The sequence below is a fragment of the Pleurodeles waltl genome, chromosome 9, assembly GCF_031143425.1.
Source record: "Pleurodeles waltl isolate 20211129_DDA chromosome 9, aPleWal1.hap1.20221129, whole genome shotgun sequence".
Taxonomy (NCBI): domain Eukaryota; kingdom Metazoa; phylum Chordata; class Amphibia; order Caudata; family Salamandridae; genus Pleurodeles; species Pleurodeles waltl.
In genome coordinates, this window is record NC_090448.1 from 1160098216 (window position 1) to 1160114773 (window position 16558).

The 16558-nt window shown below is 37.8% G+C and overlaps 1 long non-coding RNA gene across 1 annotated transcript in view; it reads left to right on the forward strand.

The window, feature by feature from the left end:
• Positions 1 to 10779, forward strand: part of LOC138260487 (uncharacterized) — a 109791-nt gene extending 99012 nt beyond the window's left edge. The window contains exon 3 of the long non-coding RNA XR_011198861.1: positions 10338 to 10779. This is a non-coding gene — a long non-coding RNA (uncharacterized lncRNA). The remainder of the gene's footprint in view (positions 1 to 10337) is intronic.
• Positions 10780 to 16558: the final 5779 nt, after the last annotated feature.

Sequence of the window (16558 nt, forward strand, 5' to 3'; positions counted from 1 at the left end):
ATGCTTGTATTACAAAAGATGCTTGTGTATGCTTGTATTATAAAAAATGCTTGTATTATAAAAGATGCTTGTGTATGCTTGTGTTATAAAAGATGCTTGTGTTATAAAAGATGCTTGCGTTATAATAGATGCTTGTGTATGCTTGTGTTATAAAAGATGCTTGTGTATGCTTGTATTCTAAAAGATGCTTGTGTATCCTTGTGTTATAAAATATGATTGTGTATGCTTGTGTTATAAAAGATAGTTGTGTATGCTTGTATTACAAAAGATGCTTGTGTAGGCTTGTATTATAAAAGATGCTTGTGTATGCTTGTGTTATAAAAGATGCTTGTGTATGCTTGTATTCTAAAAGATGCTTGTGTATGCTTGTGTCATAAAAGATGCTTGTGTATCCTTGTGTTATAAAAGATGTTTGTGTATGCTTGTATTCTAAAAGATGCTTGTGTATGCTTGTATTACAAAAGATGCTTGTGTATGCTTGTATTATAAAAAATGCTTGTATTATAAAAGATGCTTGTGTATCCTTGTGTTATAAAAGATGCTTGTGCATGCTTGTGTTATAAAAGATGCTTGCGTTATAATAGATGCTTGTGTATGCTTGTGTTTTAAAAGATGCTTGTGTATGCTTGTATTCTAAAAGATGCTTGTGTATCCTTGTGTTATAAAATATGATTGTGTATGCTTGTGTTATAAAAGATGCTTGTGTATGTTTGTATTCCAAAAGATGCTTGTGTATGCTTGTATTATAAAAAATGCTTGTATTATAAAAGATGCTTGTGTATGCTTGTATTCTAAAAGATGCTTGTATTATAAAAGATGCTTGTGTATCCTTCTATTATAAAACATGCTTGTGTATGCTTGTGTTATAAAAGATGCTTGCATTCCAAAATATGCTTGTGTAGGCTTGCATTACAAAAGATGCTTGTATTCTAAAATATGCTTGTGTATGGTTGTATTCCAAAAGATGCTTGTGTATGCTTGCGTTATAAAAGATGCTTGTGTTATAAAAGATGCTTGCTTTATAATAGATGATTGTGTTATAAAAGATGCTTGTATTATAAAAGATGCTTGTGTATCCTTCTATTATAAAACATGCTTGTGTATGCTTGTGTTATAAAAGATGCTTGCATTCCAAAATATGCTTGTGTAGGCTTGCATTACAAAAGATGCTTGTATTCTAAAATATGCTTGTGTATGCTTGTATTCCAAAAGATGCTTGTGTATGCTTGCGTTATAAAAGATGCTTGTGTTATAAAAGATGCTTGCTTTATAATAGATGATTGTGTTATAAAAGATGCTTGTGTATGCTTGTATTACAATAGATGCTTGTGTATGCTTGTGTTATAAAAGATGCTTGTGTAGGCTTGTATTATAAAAGATGCTTGTATTCTAAAATATGCTTGTGTATGCTTGTATTCCAAAAGATGCTAGTGTATGCTTGTGTATGCTTGTATTATAAAAAATGCTTGTATTATAAAAGATGCTTGTGTATGCTTGTGTTATAAAAGATGCTTGCGTTACAATAGATGCTTGTGTATGCTTGTGTTATAAAATATGCTTTTTTATGCTTGTATTCTAAAAGATGCTTGTGTTATAAAAGATGCTTGTGTATGCTTGTATTATAAAAGATGCTTGTGTATGCTTGTGTTATAAAAGATGCTTGTGTATGCTTGTATTATAAAAGATGCTTGTTTATGCTTGTATTCTAAAATATGCTTGTGGATGCTTGTATTCTAAAAGATGCTTGTGTTATAAAAGATGCTTGTGTATGCTTGTATTCTAAAAGATGCTTGTGCATGCTTGTATTATAAAAGATGCTTGTGTATCCTATTATAAAACATGCTTGTGTATGCTTGTGTTATAAAAGAAGCTTGCATTCTAAAAGATGCTTGTGTTATAAAAGATGCTTGTGTATGCTTGTATTCGAAAATATGCTTGTGTATGATTGCTTTAGAAAAGATGCGTGTGTTATAAAAGATGCTTGTGTTATAAAAGATGCTTGTGTATACTTGCATTCTAAAAGATGCTTGTGTTATAAAAGATGCTTGTGTCATAAAAGATGCTTGTGTATCCTTGTGTTATAAAAGATGTTTGTGTATGCTTGTATTCTAAAAGATGTTTTTGTATGCTTGTATTCTAAAATATGCTTGTATTACAAAAGATGCTTGTGTATCCTTGTGTTATAAAAGATGCTTGTGTAGGCTTGTATTATAAAAGATGCTTCTATTCTAAAATATGCTTGTGTATGCTTGTATTCCAAAAGATGCTTGTGTATGCTTGTATTCTAAAAGATGCTTGTGTATGCTTGTGTTCTAAAATATGATTGTGTATACTTGTGTTATAAAAGATGCTTGTTTATGCTTGTATTCTAAAATATGTTTGTGTATGCTTGTGTTATAAAAGATGTTTGTGTATGCTTGAATTATAAAAGATGTCTGTGTATGCTTGAATTATAAAAGATGCTTGTGTTATAAAAGATGCTTGTTTATGCTTGTATTCTAAAAGATGCTTGTGTATGCTTGTATTCTAAAAGATGCTTGTGTATGCTTGTGTTATAAAAGATGCTTGTGTATGCTTGTGTTATAAAAGATGCTTGTGTATGCTTGCATTCTAAAAGATGCTTGTGTATGCTTGTATTATAAAAGATGCTTGTGTATGCTTGTGTTATAAAAGATGCTTGTGTATGCTTGTGTTATAAAAGATGTTTGTGTATGCTTGCGTTATAAAAGATGCTTGTGTATGCTTGTATTATAAAAGATGCTTGTTTATTCTTGTATTCTAAAAGATGCTTGTGTATGCTTGTATTCTAAAAAATGCTTGTGTATGCTTGTGTTATAAAAGATGCTTGTGTTATAAAAGATGCTTGTGTATGCTTGTATTCTAAAAGATGCCTGTGTATGCTTGTGTTATAAAATATGATTGTGTATGCTTGTGTTATAAAAGATGCTTGTTTATGCTTGTATTCTAAAATATGCTTGTTTATGCTTGTATTCTAAAATATGCTTGTATTCCAAAAGATGCTTGTGTATGCTTGTATTCCAAAAGATGCTTGTGTATGCTTGTATTCTAAAAGATGCTTGTGTATGCTTGTGTTATAAATGATGCTTGTTTATGCTTGTATTCTAAAAGATGCTTGTGTATGCTTGTGTTATAAAAGATGCTTGTGTATGCTTGTATTATAAAAGATGTTTGTGTATGCTTTTGTGATAAAAGATGCTTGTGTATGCTTGTATTCTAAAAGATGCTTGTGTATGCTTGTGTTATAAAAGATGCTTGTGTATGCTTGTATTATAAAAGATGCTTGTTTATGCTTGTATTCTAAAAGATGCTTGTGTATGCTTGTATTCTAAAAAATGCTTGTGTATGCTTGTGTTATAAAAGATGCTTGTGTATACTTGCATTCTAAAAGATGCTTGTGTATGCTTGTGTTATAAAAGATGCTTGTGTCATAAAAGATGCTTGTGTATCCTTGTGTTATAAAAGATGTTTGTGTATGCTTGTATTCTAAAAGATGTTTGTGTATGCTTGTATTCTAAAATATGCTTGTATTACAAAAGATGCTTGTGTATCCTTGTGTTATAAAAGATGCTTGTGTAGGCTTGTATTATAAAAGATGCTTCTATTCTAAAATATGCTTGTGTATGCTTGTATTCCAAAAGATGCTTGTGTATGCTTGTATTCTAAAAGATGCTTGTGTATGCTTGTGTTATAAAATATGATTGTGTATACTTGTGTTATAAAAGATGCTTGTTTATGCTTGTATTCTAAAAGATGTTTGTGTATGCTTGTGTTATAAAAGATGCTTGTGTATGCTTGTATTATAAAAGATGTTTGTGTATGCTTGAATTATAAAAGATCCTTGTGTTATAAAAGATGCTTGTTTATGCTTGTATTCTAAAAGATGCTTGTTTATGCTTGTATTCTAAAAGATGCTTGTATTCTAAGAGATGCTTGTGTATGCTTGTGTTATAAAAGATGCTTGTGTATGCTTGTGTTATAAAAGATGCTTGTGTATGCTTGCATTCTAAAAGATGCTTGTGTATGCTTGCATTATAAAAGATGCTTGTGTATGCTTGTGTTATAAAAGATGCTTGTGTATGCTTGTGTTATAAAAGATGCTTGTGTATGCTTGCGTTATAAAAGATGCTTGTGTATGCTTGTATTATAAAAGATGCTTGTGTATGCTTGTATTCTAAAAAATGCTTGTGTATGCTTGTGTTATAAAAGATGCTTGTGTTATAAAAGATGCTTGTGTATGCTTGTATTCTAAGAGATGCCTGTGTATGCTTGTGTTATAAAATATGATTGTGTATGCTTCTGTTATAAAAGATGCTTGTTTATGCTTGTATTCTAAAATATGCTTGTTTATGCTTGTATTCTAAAATATGCTTGTGTATGCTTGTATTCCAAAAGATGCTTGTGTATGCTTGTATTCTAAAAGATGCTTGTGTATGCTTGTGTTATAAATGATGCTTGTTTATGCTTGTATTCTAAAAGATGCTTGTGTATGCTTGTGTTATAAAAGATGCTTGTGTATGCTTGTATTATAAAAGATGTTTGTGTATGCTTGTGTGATAAAAGATGCTTGTGTATGCTTGTATTCTAAAAGATGCTTGTGTACGCTTGTGTTATAAAAGATGCTTGTGTATGCTTGTATTATAAAAGATGCTTGTTTATGCTTGTATTCTAAAAGATGCTTGTGTATGCTTGTATTCTAAAAAATGCTTGTGTATGCTTGTGTTATAAAAGATGCTTGCGTTATAAAAGATGCTTGTGTATGCTTGTGTTGTAAAAGATGCTTGTGCATGTTTGTATTATAAAAGATGCTTGTGTATGCTTGTGTTATAAAAGATGCTTGTATTCTAAAAGATGCTTGTGTATGCTTGAGTTATAAAAGATGCTTGTGTATGCTTGTGTTATAAAAGATGCTTGTGTATGCTTGTATTCTAAAAGATGCTTGTGCATGCTTGTATTCTAAAAGATGCTTGTGTATGCTTGTATTATAGAAGATGCTTGTGTTATAAAAGATGCTTGAGTATTGTTGTATTATAAAATATGCTTGTATTCTAAAAGATGCTTGTATATGCTTGTGTTATAAAAGATGCTTGTGTATGCTTGTGTTATAAAAGATGCTTGTGCATGCTTGTATTGTAAAAGATGCTTGTGGATGCTTGTGTTATAAAAGATGCTTGTATTATAAAATATGCTTGTATTGTAAAAGATGCTTGTGTTATAAAAGATGCTTGTGGTATAAAAGATGTTTGTGTATGCTTGTATTCTAAAAGAGGCTTGTGTATGCTTGTGTTATAAAAGATGTTTGTGTATGCTTGTGTTATAAAAGATGCTTGAATTCTAAAAGATGCCTGTGTTATAAAAGATGCATGTGTATGCTTGTGTTATAAAAGATGCTTGTGCATGCTTGTGTTATAAAAGATGCTTGAATTCTAAAAGATGCTTGTGTATGCTTGTGTTATAAAAGATGCATGTGTATGCTTGTGTTATAAAAGATGCTTGTTTTATAAAAGATGCTTGTGTATGCTTGTGTTATAAAAGATGCTTGTGTATGCTTGTATTATAAAAGATGCTTGTGTATGCTTGTATTATAAAAGTGTTTTGTGTATGCTTGTATTCTAAAAGATGCTTGTGTATGCTTGTGTTATAAAAGATGTTTGTGTACGCTTGTGTTATAAAAGATGCTTGAATTCTAAAAGATGCCTGTGTTATAAAAGATGCATGTGTATGCTTGTGTTATAAAAGATGCTTGTGCATGCTTGTGTTATAAAAGATGCTTGAATTCTAAAAGATGCTTGTGTATGCTTGTGTTATAAAAGATGCATGTGTATGCTTGTGTTATAAAAGATGCTTGTTTTATAAAAGATGCTTGTGTATGCTTGTGTTATAAAAGATGCTTGTGTATGCTTGTATTATAAAAGATGCTTGTGTATGCTTGTATTATAAAAGTGTTTTGTGTATGCTTGTATTCTTAAAGATGCTTGTGTATGCTTGTGTTATAAAAGATGTTTGTGTACGCTTGTGTTATAAAAGATGCTTGAATTCTAAAAGATGCTTGTGTATGCTTGTGTTATAAAAGATGCATGTGTATGCTTGTGTTATAAAAGATGCATGTGTATGCTTTTGTTATAAAAGATGCTTGTGTATGCTTGTATTCTAAAAGATGCTTGTATTCTAAAAGATGCTTGTGTATGGTTGTATTCTAAAAAATGCTTGTGTTATAAAAGATGCTTGTGTTATAAAAGATGCTTGTGTATGCTTGTATTCTAAAAGATGCTTGTGTATGCTTGTGTTATAAAAGATGCTTGAATTCTAAAAGATGCTTGTGTATGCTTGTGTTATAAAAGATGCATGTGTATGCTTGTGTTATAAAAGATGCATGTGTATGCTTTTGTTATAAAAGATGCTTGTGTATGCTTGTATTCTAAAAGATGCTTGTATTCTAAAAGATGCTTGTGTATGGTTGTATTCTAAAAAATGCTTGTGTTATAAAAGATGCTTGTGTTATAAAAGATGCTTGTGTATGCTTGTATTCTAAAAGATGCCTGTGTATGCTTGTGTTATAAAAGATGCTTGTGTTGTAAAAGATGCTTATGCATGTTTGTATTATAAAAGATGCTTGTGTATGCTTGTGTTATAAAAGATGCTTGTATTCTAAAAGATGCTTGTGTATGCTTGAGTTATAAAAGATGCTTGTGTATGCTTGTGTTATAAAAGATGTTTGTGCATGCTTGTATTGTAAAAGATGCTTGTGTATGCTTGTATTATAAAAGATGCTTGTGTTATAAAAGATGCTTGTGTATTGTTGTATTATAAAATATGCTTGTATTCTAAAAGATGCTTGTATATGCTTGTGTTATAAAAGATGCTTGTGTATGCTTGTGTTATAAAAGATGCTTGTGCATGCTTGTATTGTAAAAGATGCTTGTGTATGCTTGTATTCTAAAAGATGCTTGTGTATGCTTGAATTCTAAAAGATGCTTGTGTATGCTTGTGTTATAAAAGATGCATGTGTATGCTTGTGTTATAAAAGATGCGTGTGCATGCTTGTATTATAAATGATACTTGTGTATGCTTGTGTTATAAAATATGCTTGAGTATGCTTGTGTTATAAAAGATGCTTGTATTGTAAAAGATGCTTGTGTATGCTTGTATTATAAAAGATGCTTGTGTATGCTTGTATTATAAAAGATGCTTGTGTTATAAAACATGTTTCTGTTATAAAAAGATGCTGCTTGCGTTATAAAAGATGCTTGCGTATTACAGATCGCAGCAGTGGACATGTATCCCTGGTGCAATCACAAGGGGGCCACTCCCTCCCCTGTATGGCACAGAGGTGAAATAGGGGGCGGCCTGACTGTGCACCTCAAAGAAGTGTCCCACTGTCCGTATGTCCCACTCTCCCATGAAAGGGAGAGGACATCTGAAGGACCCCACACCATCCCCAGAAATATTCCTTTACAGGTGAGAGCAGTTATTTACTGCAACAACTTGCAAGGGAATCTCGGGCACCCCCCCTTTAAATGCAGACCAGGTTGCCTCCTGCACAGTGAAAGGTGGACCGGTGGCTTCTAAGACTCAGTCCCCCCCCCACTTCCACTAATTCACTGTTCCAAGGAAACGCTCAGGCTCACTGCTCTGCTGGGGGCGGTGCATTAATTGCAATGGGATACACTGACACGCTCTGCTCTCAGTGCTACCACTTAAAGACCTGTCGGCACCCCTGAAGCTCAGGGCAGTACTTCTTCTCTATAGTATGGCCCCCGGTATCAGTGGCGAGTCACTGAACCAAGTCGCATACTATAATTTTGTGTCCAGTTCCCTGGCTTGACTACAGAGTGACGAGTCGATTTACTGCGGTGACGAAGAAGTGGACGAGTTGATCAACTCCCTTGTGGAGGTAACTGTAGGACAGAGGAGCACTGGCAGGCAGGTTTGTGGCAAAATTCAAGCTTTGAATGACACCTTCATCAAACATTGGCCTTAGGGAGTCAATTCAAATCAACCAATGACTGCAGAAGACACACTGGATAACATCCAATGGTTGGGGCCCTTCTTTAGGTATTGCTTTTGCTCATCAAAGGAGCTCTGACGCACAGATAGACCTTTCTCTAGGCAGGCCCTAAAAGCGGGTAGGCAGCTCCTCAGTGTCTTGCCCTCCAGTGGAGGTTTACCAAAAAAGGAGTTAAAAACAGTTTTGTGGCCTGCCCACTTCTCTTACCTTCACAAAAACACACAGGGCACAAAGGACGTCTCTCGGCCTGTCCTCTCCGCCCACCCTCGCAGGTTTACTAAAAAGAAGGGTGTATAATATATAATCCCTCCCCCCCAACTCAAGCTGTGGGACCTATTGAATTGGCAGTAGAGACTCAAAGGATGGTGCAGGCATATCATTCAGTGATTTACATCTAAAATGAGTCATAATAACTTCCTTTACACAGCTGGATCCCTATATTCAAGATCTCAATGTGATAGTTATATTACTTCTCCAATAAACGGATACAGTCTGACCTCTGTGAATTGATGATCAGTCACAGAGACCCGGGCAGTCTATTTCTGTTTTACAAATCTAGGACTGTACATGCCAGCCTGGGTGACTGTTAATACAATGAAACAAAAACTTTTTGAAAACTCTGGAAACCAGCTCTTTGTACAGACCTTTAACAAAGTGCAATGAAAGGCATAGATTGAAGAGTACTGCAGGGTACTGGACAGAGCTAACGTGCACACGGTGCATTATAACTTTTTCACACTTCCTTTGAGTATATTACTCAAGTCAACCGGCTCTTCAGGCGTTTATCTACCCAACAACGTCAGCATGCCGCAAACCATCATCAAATAAATAATATTGGGGCGACTGTAGATGTTGTGTTGTTTCCTTTCGGAATCCTTGCAAAAAAATATTTTCCAGGGAAGACCTGTGATTAAGCAGGAGAAATGTGTAAGCACATGCATCTCTGTGTAAAAGAAACATTCGAACTTCGAAACTTGTTTTGTGTCACAAATATAAGTTGTGTTTTTGTACTTTTGATAAACAACACGTTTTTCAAAAAAAGTTCCAAAAATAGATATTTAATTTTAGTTTTGAATCCCACTTTAAAAACAAATGTTGTTCCCAATTGTAATGTTAGAGGGAAATCTGTTAATAAAATAAGACAGATCAATTTGACACAATAATATAGGTTTAATCGATTTGCAGCTGGGAACAACAGGCAGTTTCAACATAGAGGCAATGACTGAAGTTCAAAGTTCTAGTTCACAAGCAGTGGGATTTATACTGTAAAAACCACAAAAAACTATGCTGACAAGTTCATCATTGACGTAAGCAAGAACAAGCAGTACAGATAAGATAATAGGGGAGGGGTACCTCTTGACAAGAGCACATGCACGATTACTGGTCACCTCATTGGTGGGTAAGTAACACTGACATCATTCTGCATCTCTATCTTTCTGCACGACCAGTGATTATATTTTACCTGATGCTCACGGTAGTCCTGCCTTGTACTAATGCTATGAATGACTTGTGGTTTTTAGGACCCTTGTGCTAAGGCAGGATAAACCCTTTTGTTCCACCCTGTTCGTGCTATGTGAACATTTTGAAAGCGACTGTTGGTGCAGCTTTAAATAAAAACTCTCATTCTAATGTGGCTTGGGCCTCTTGTGTGTTTCAGCACAGCTAACGTAACAATGCAGAATGTGTATAAGTTTCCTAAGTAATAAGTGTTTGTTTGTCCTAAATATGACCTGCCTTTTCTATTGAACCCACAGTCTGTCTTTTCTTTTTTAGCATGTCATGTATTAAGCCTTTCACTACTTACATTAGTTTACAACTATCCCTAGCCTAAAATGTTTGTATTGGGATTTGGGAACTTATGTTTGTATGTATGTGATGTATATGATGTGTTCCTATTCTTCCTACATCAGTAACCTAAAATGTTTTTGTACTACAAATATATTCAACATTATAGTCAAACGTTGTATCAGACATTATTTTAACCCAAGATTATTTGTTTTATCAGGCTATGTTATTTTTCTACCAATTACTTTTCTGTCAATGGTCACAATCAGAGACATTTGTGTTGGATGTGCACTTAAAAGTTCCCCTCTTTAAAGAGACACAAACTATAGTCTTAACAATCTCCAATGAGAATTTCCTCAAGGCATGGTCACTTTTAAAAAATATCTGGTAATGCACAGATTCACATAAACAGAATAGAATGAGTTGGGATGTGAATTGTGTGAACTCTCACAACCGTCTCCATCAGTATTTCCTGCAAGACCCGGAAGTGTGTGTAATTGACTTGCACTTTACTTTCCCTTTCCAGATCCAAGATGGCGGACTGCAAGTGCCTCTTCTGGTGTATATTTTGGCTGCTGGTGTTGATCTTTCTGGGCTGGCCCATCAGCATCTTCCTGGGGGGAATCTACGGCTTTATTGCCCCTCTCACCACCTGCTGCGGACTGGAACAATTCACTGAGCTCCTGCTGCAAGGGGTAAACCTGGGCAGGACATGTGCTTTGAATGCAAAGGAAGGAAAGTCTCTGTGTTGAGAGAATCTTGTGTGGCTGCAGGAGAACATGCAGGAACCACCCCCCTTTCATTATACTGGCTGGTGTGACTGACAGACACACACAAATATATATATATATATATATATATATATATATATATATATATATATATATAGCCGATAACCAGATGAAATACTTTTTTCAATTCCTTCTTTAACAAATGTTTTTGGAATAAAAAAAATGTCTCAAAGGAGATTTGCTGATGTGTGTGTTGAGTCAATGAATCTTGTCTTTTTATATTTAGTTATTCATGTGTGTAAAAATACACGTTTTATGTAGCCAACAAGGTAACTCAGTCAGTGGCACATTGGACGGTCAGTTACTTGTTCCGGCACCTCCTAGACACTGGGCCATGACAATCACTACCCCTTTGCCTTAAAAGTACAATATTACTCATGTCACTATGGCTCGTGCTCAGTCTGCTCAATTGCTTTCTGACTACTTTTGTATTCGGAAATCATCCCCATGCTAACATACACTGTGCTAGGTATTCTAACTCACTTTGAGCAATAAAATATATGAGCTATATAATATTACTTTTTATTATACTTCCATTTGGAGTTGGCAGCAACAGTTTTCATCATGCATTCACACCCACTTGCTTAAAAGGGTCCTTGGCCATCAATCAAGGCAGTTAGCAAAGGTGCTTGCAAAAGAAGCACAGGGTATCAAAATATACAACCGTAGACCTTACCTATGCAGCTAATGTCTGGTGGACTAAAAGAAAATCGTGAGGAGGGCTGTACTCTGGATGCTCAATACAACTCCTGTGAGTTCAAAAATGCTTATTGATCTAGGACAGCGTTTTCCAAGCTGTGTGTCTCAGGTAGGCCTGGGTGAAACTTTTAATTATACCAGAGTAATAGGAGTAATTTCAGTAGTTATACATTACTCTTGTGATGCGAAGCTATGCGGTTACTCCATGTTGAGTATTTAAGAGTAATTTGGGGAAAAAGTCCTACCGAGGAGCATAGGAACAATGAACTAAGAGAGAGCGAGTGCTTGCTGGCCACTGCTGTGAGTGTCCTGTAGTATTTAGTGCTATTTTATTGGCACAAAATCCTTCCTCTGGCTTATTTTCGATGCCAGGTTGCATTTAAACTAAGAAAATAGCACTAAATGATGGATCGCGCTTCTCACATAATTTTACGGTAATTACACTAGTGAGAAAATCAGCAGTTATGTCCACCCCTAGTGACAAAGCACTGGTGTGGTGCAAACCGATATTTGGTGGGTTGCAAAAGTCCTGGTATTCGGAAAGTGAACAACCAACAAATGAAGATACCTTTAAATTTTGCATTTATCTTGTCACATTTCATGGGCTTCGAAGACAATGATCTAGGGCCATATGTAGGAACACATTTCCCCATTGACACAGAATGGGAAAAACCCTTTGCTACATCTGGCCACAAATGTCAGGCTATGTCTTCTACAAAGCGCTGCTTATTTTTGTAACATGGGGATTGGTGTTTACTTTTCTTTCCATAACTGCAAACTGATAGGAGTTTTTTAGTTAAACTATGTGACAAAAGTTGCTGGGTACAATGAGTGTGAAAGGAAAGGCTATAAGATTTAATTTTTTTAACATACAATAAAATTTAAATTCCTCTTAATGAGATGTACACTCATTTCAGAGTATATCAACAGTTAGGAAAGGAAAAATCAAGCTCATATTTTTAATTCTGAAGTGTGATGGAAACAAAGATTTTAATAGGATCGAAAACAAGTGATGTGCAAATGATGACTTTTCATTGAATATGTGAGCTCTAGAGTTTTATCAGTTTTTTCACAATCCCTAAGAATTCAGTGATATAATACTGGCGTCAGCACCCCCACTCTGAAACTTTTTCCAGCATCACTGGTGCAAAGATGCTGAAATATGTCCCTAAATCCAGTTTTAAAACAAAACCTTGCAAGTATTCACAAGCAAGACTCCGGTTGAAAATTCCAGTACTTTTTTCTGAAGTTTTTTTACTTTGCAAAGCCATTTGAAAAGAAAATATGCTCACTATATGTGATCATACACAATCATCCCACTTGTGTATGATTTTCACACACAAACTGAGAAATATGGATGTGGCCTACCAGCCAGAGCTGCTGATTTTGGATATGGGGGTAATAGGTTCAAGTCCAGGTATCAGCTCAACATTCTGTGAGTCTGAGCAACTCACTTAAACTCCTGTGCATAAAAATAATCTTATTTTGTGTATAGTAATCTGGTGCTCACGTAAGGTGTTTCTCAAATTTGCTAAAATCACTGGTTTCAAAAACTAAGATTTTACAAAAGGCTTGTGATTTTACTGAATGGATGCCATGGGCCAACGCCACACTCTGGAAAGTGTTACAACTCCAGACTCCAGTGCTGTTCTGCGTCTGCCATTTTTATGGGCAGATCAACATTGTGGCCGTAGTATGATAAAGATATATCGTAGGGAGTGGTCAAGGTCATGGCATTTTACAAATATTGCCGTTAGTGAGGAACACAAAACATTGTAGAGATTGTTAGTGTGTTAATTCACAGCCAATTGAAAGCATATCTAATATTACAATAAAAAATCGTCCATGCCTCGTGCCCTTTAAACCTAGGTGGGTCGTGTAGGAAAGTACCATCTTGCCTGGAATGTTACCCCCATTTTTCACTGTATATATGTTGTTTTAGATGTATGTGTCACTGGGACCCTGTTCACCAGGGCCCCAGTGCTCATAAGTGTGCCTGAATGTGTTACCTGTGTAGTGACTAACTGTCTCACTGAGGCTCTGCTAATCAGAACCTCAGTGGTTATGCTCTCTCATTTCTTTCAAATTGTCACTAACAGGCTAGTGACCAATTTTACCAATTTACATTGGCTTACTGGAACACCCTTATAATTCCCTAGTATATGGTACTGAGGTACCCAGGGTATTGGGGTTCCAGGAGATCCCTATGGGCTGAAGCATTTCTTTTGCCACCCATAGGGAGCTCTGACAATTCTTACACAGGCCTGCCACTGCAGCCTGAGTGAAATAACGTCCACGTTATTTCACAGCCATTTTTCACTGCACTTAAGTAACTTATAAGTCACCTATATGTCTAACCTTTACCTGGAAAAGGTTAGGTGCAAAGTTACTTAGTGTGAGGGCACCCTGGCACTAGCCAAGGTGCCCCCACATTGTTCAGGGCCAATTCCCTGAACTTTGTGAGTGCGGGGACACCATTACACATGTGCACTACATATAGGTCAATACCTATATGTAGCTTCACAATGGTAACTCCGAATATGGCCATGTAACATGTCTAAGATCATGGAATTGCCCCCTCTATGCCATCCTGGCATTGTTGGCACAATTCCATGATCCCAGTGGTCTGTAGCACAGACCCTGGTACTGCCAAACTGCCTTTTCTGGGGTTTCACTGCAGCTGCTGCTGCTGCCAACCCCTCAGACAGGTTTCTGCCCCCCTGGGGTCAAGCCAGGCTTGTCCCAGGATGGCAGAACAAAGGACTTCCTCTGAGAGAGGGTGTTACACCCTCTCCCTTTGGAAAATGGTGTGAAGGCAGGGGAGGGGTAGCCTCCCCCAGCCTCTGGAAATGCTTTCTTGGGCACAGATGTGCCCAATTCTGCATAAGCCAGTCTACACCGGTTCAGGGACCCCTTAGCCCTGCTCTGGCGCGAAACTGGACAAAGGAAAGGGGAGTGACCACTCCCTTGACCTGCACCTCCCCTGGGAGGTGTCCAGAGCTCCTCCAGTGTGCTCCAGACCTCTGCCATCTTGGAAACAGAGGTGCTGCTGGCACACTGGACTGCTCTGAGTGGCCAGTGCCACCAGGTGACGTCAGAGACTCCTTCTGATAGGCTCCTTCAGGTGTTAGTAGCCTATCCTCTCTCCTAGGTAGCCAAACCCTCTTTTCTGGCAATTTAGGGTCTCTGTCTCTGGGGAAACTTTAGATAACGAATGCAAGAGCTCATCAGAGTTCCTCTGCATCTCTCTCTTCACCTTCTGCCAAGGAATCGACTGCTGACCGCGCTGGAAGCCTGCAACACTGCAACAAAGTAGCAAAGACAACTACTGCAACTCTGTAACGCTGATCCTGCCGCCTTCTTGACTGTTTTCCTGGTGGTGCATGCTGTGGGGGTAGTCTGCCTCCTCTCTGCACTGGAAGCTCCGAAGAAATCTCCCGTGGGTCGACGGAATCTTCCCCCTGCAACCGCAGGCACCAAAAAGCTGCATTACCGGTCCCTTGGGTCTCCTCTCAGCACGACGAGCGAGGTCCCTCGAATCCAGCAACTGTGTCCAAGTGGCCCCCACAGTCCAGTGACTCTTCAGTCCAAGTTTGGTGGAGGTAAGTCCTTGCCTCACCTCGCTAGACTGCATTGCTGGGAACTGCGACTTTTGCAGCTACTCCGGCCCCTGTGCACTTCCGGCGGAAATCCTTTGTGCACATCCAAGATTGGGTCCACGGCACTCTAACCTGCATTGCACGACTTTCTAAGTTGGTCTCCGGCGACGTGGGACTCCTTTGTGTAACTTCGGGTGAGCACTGTTTCACGCATCCTCGTAGTGCCTGTTTCTGGCACTTCTCTGGGTGCTACCTGCTGCTGAGAGGGCTCTTTGTCTTGCTCGACGTCTCTTCTACCTCCTGGTCCAATTTGCGACCTCCTGGTCCCTCCTGAGCCACAGCAGCGTCCACAAACGCTAACTGCATGATTTGCAGCTAGCAAGGCTTGTTGGCGTACTTTCGGCGGGAAAACACTTCTGCACAACTCTCCACGGCGAGAGGGATCCGTCCACCAAAGGGAAAGTCTCTAGCCCTTTTCGTTCCTGCAGAAACCTCAGCTTCTTCTGTCCAGTAGAAGCTTCTTTGCACCCACAGCTGGCATTTCCTGGGCATATGCCCATCTCCGACTTGCTTGTGACTTTTGGACTTGGTCCCCTTGTTCCACAGGTACCCTAGATTGGAAATCCACCGTTGTTGCATTGTTGGTTTGTGTCTTTCCTGCATTATTCCTCTATCACGACTTCTTTGTCTTTGGGGGAACTTTAGTGCACTTTGCACTCACTTTTCAGGGTCTTGGGGAGGGCTATTTTTGTAACTCTCACTATTTTCTAATAGTCCCAGCGACCCTCTACAAGGTCACATAGGTTTGGGGTCCATTCGTGGTTCGCATTCCACTTTTGGAGTATATGGTTTGTGTTGCCCCTATCCCTATGTGTCCCCATTGCATCCTATTGTAACTATACATTGTTTGCACTGTTTTCTAAGACTATACTGCATATTTTTGGTATTGTGTATATATATCTTGTGTATATTTCCTATCCTCTCACTGAGGGTACACTCTAAGATACTTTGGCATATTGTCATAAAAATAAAGTACCTTTATTTTTAGTATAACTGTGTATTGTGTTTTCTTATGATATTGTGCAAGTGACACTTGTGGTACTGTAGTAGCTTCACACGTCTCCTAGTTCAGCCTAAGCTGCTCTGCTAAGCTACCATTATCTATCAGCCTAAGCTGCAAGACACCCCATACACTAATAAGGGATAACTGGGCCTGGTGCAAGGTGCAAGTACCCCTTGGTACTCACTACAAGCCAGTCCAGCCTCCTACAGGTCGTAAAAGTTTGTCTTTCTAAAAATTGAGCCCTGGTCCTAAAGTTTGGGAAGCACTGGTCTAGGGTCCCAAAAATAATCCACAGACTTAGAAGCCTGGTTTTAGCTGTAAAAGAAGCACATAAGGCCTCATAATTGGAGTTAAACGATAGAAGATGGTGTAAAACCTTGAAGACTTTTCTGCCTCTGCATTCAGACATGAAAATTTCAAGGTGGGGTTGAAGAAAAGCTCGAAGCCAAGCATGAGAGCACTTGTACATGGCACACATGCATGTGGGGAAGTGGCAACTACGCCAGCTTCGGGAGGCGGGCAACTGGACAGATGAACTCTGTCTTAAAGGCTCATCTTAACTTGGATCTGTGAGTAGTAAAAGATTGAGCAGAAG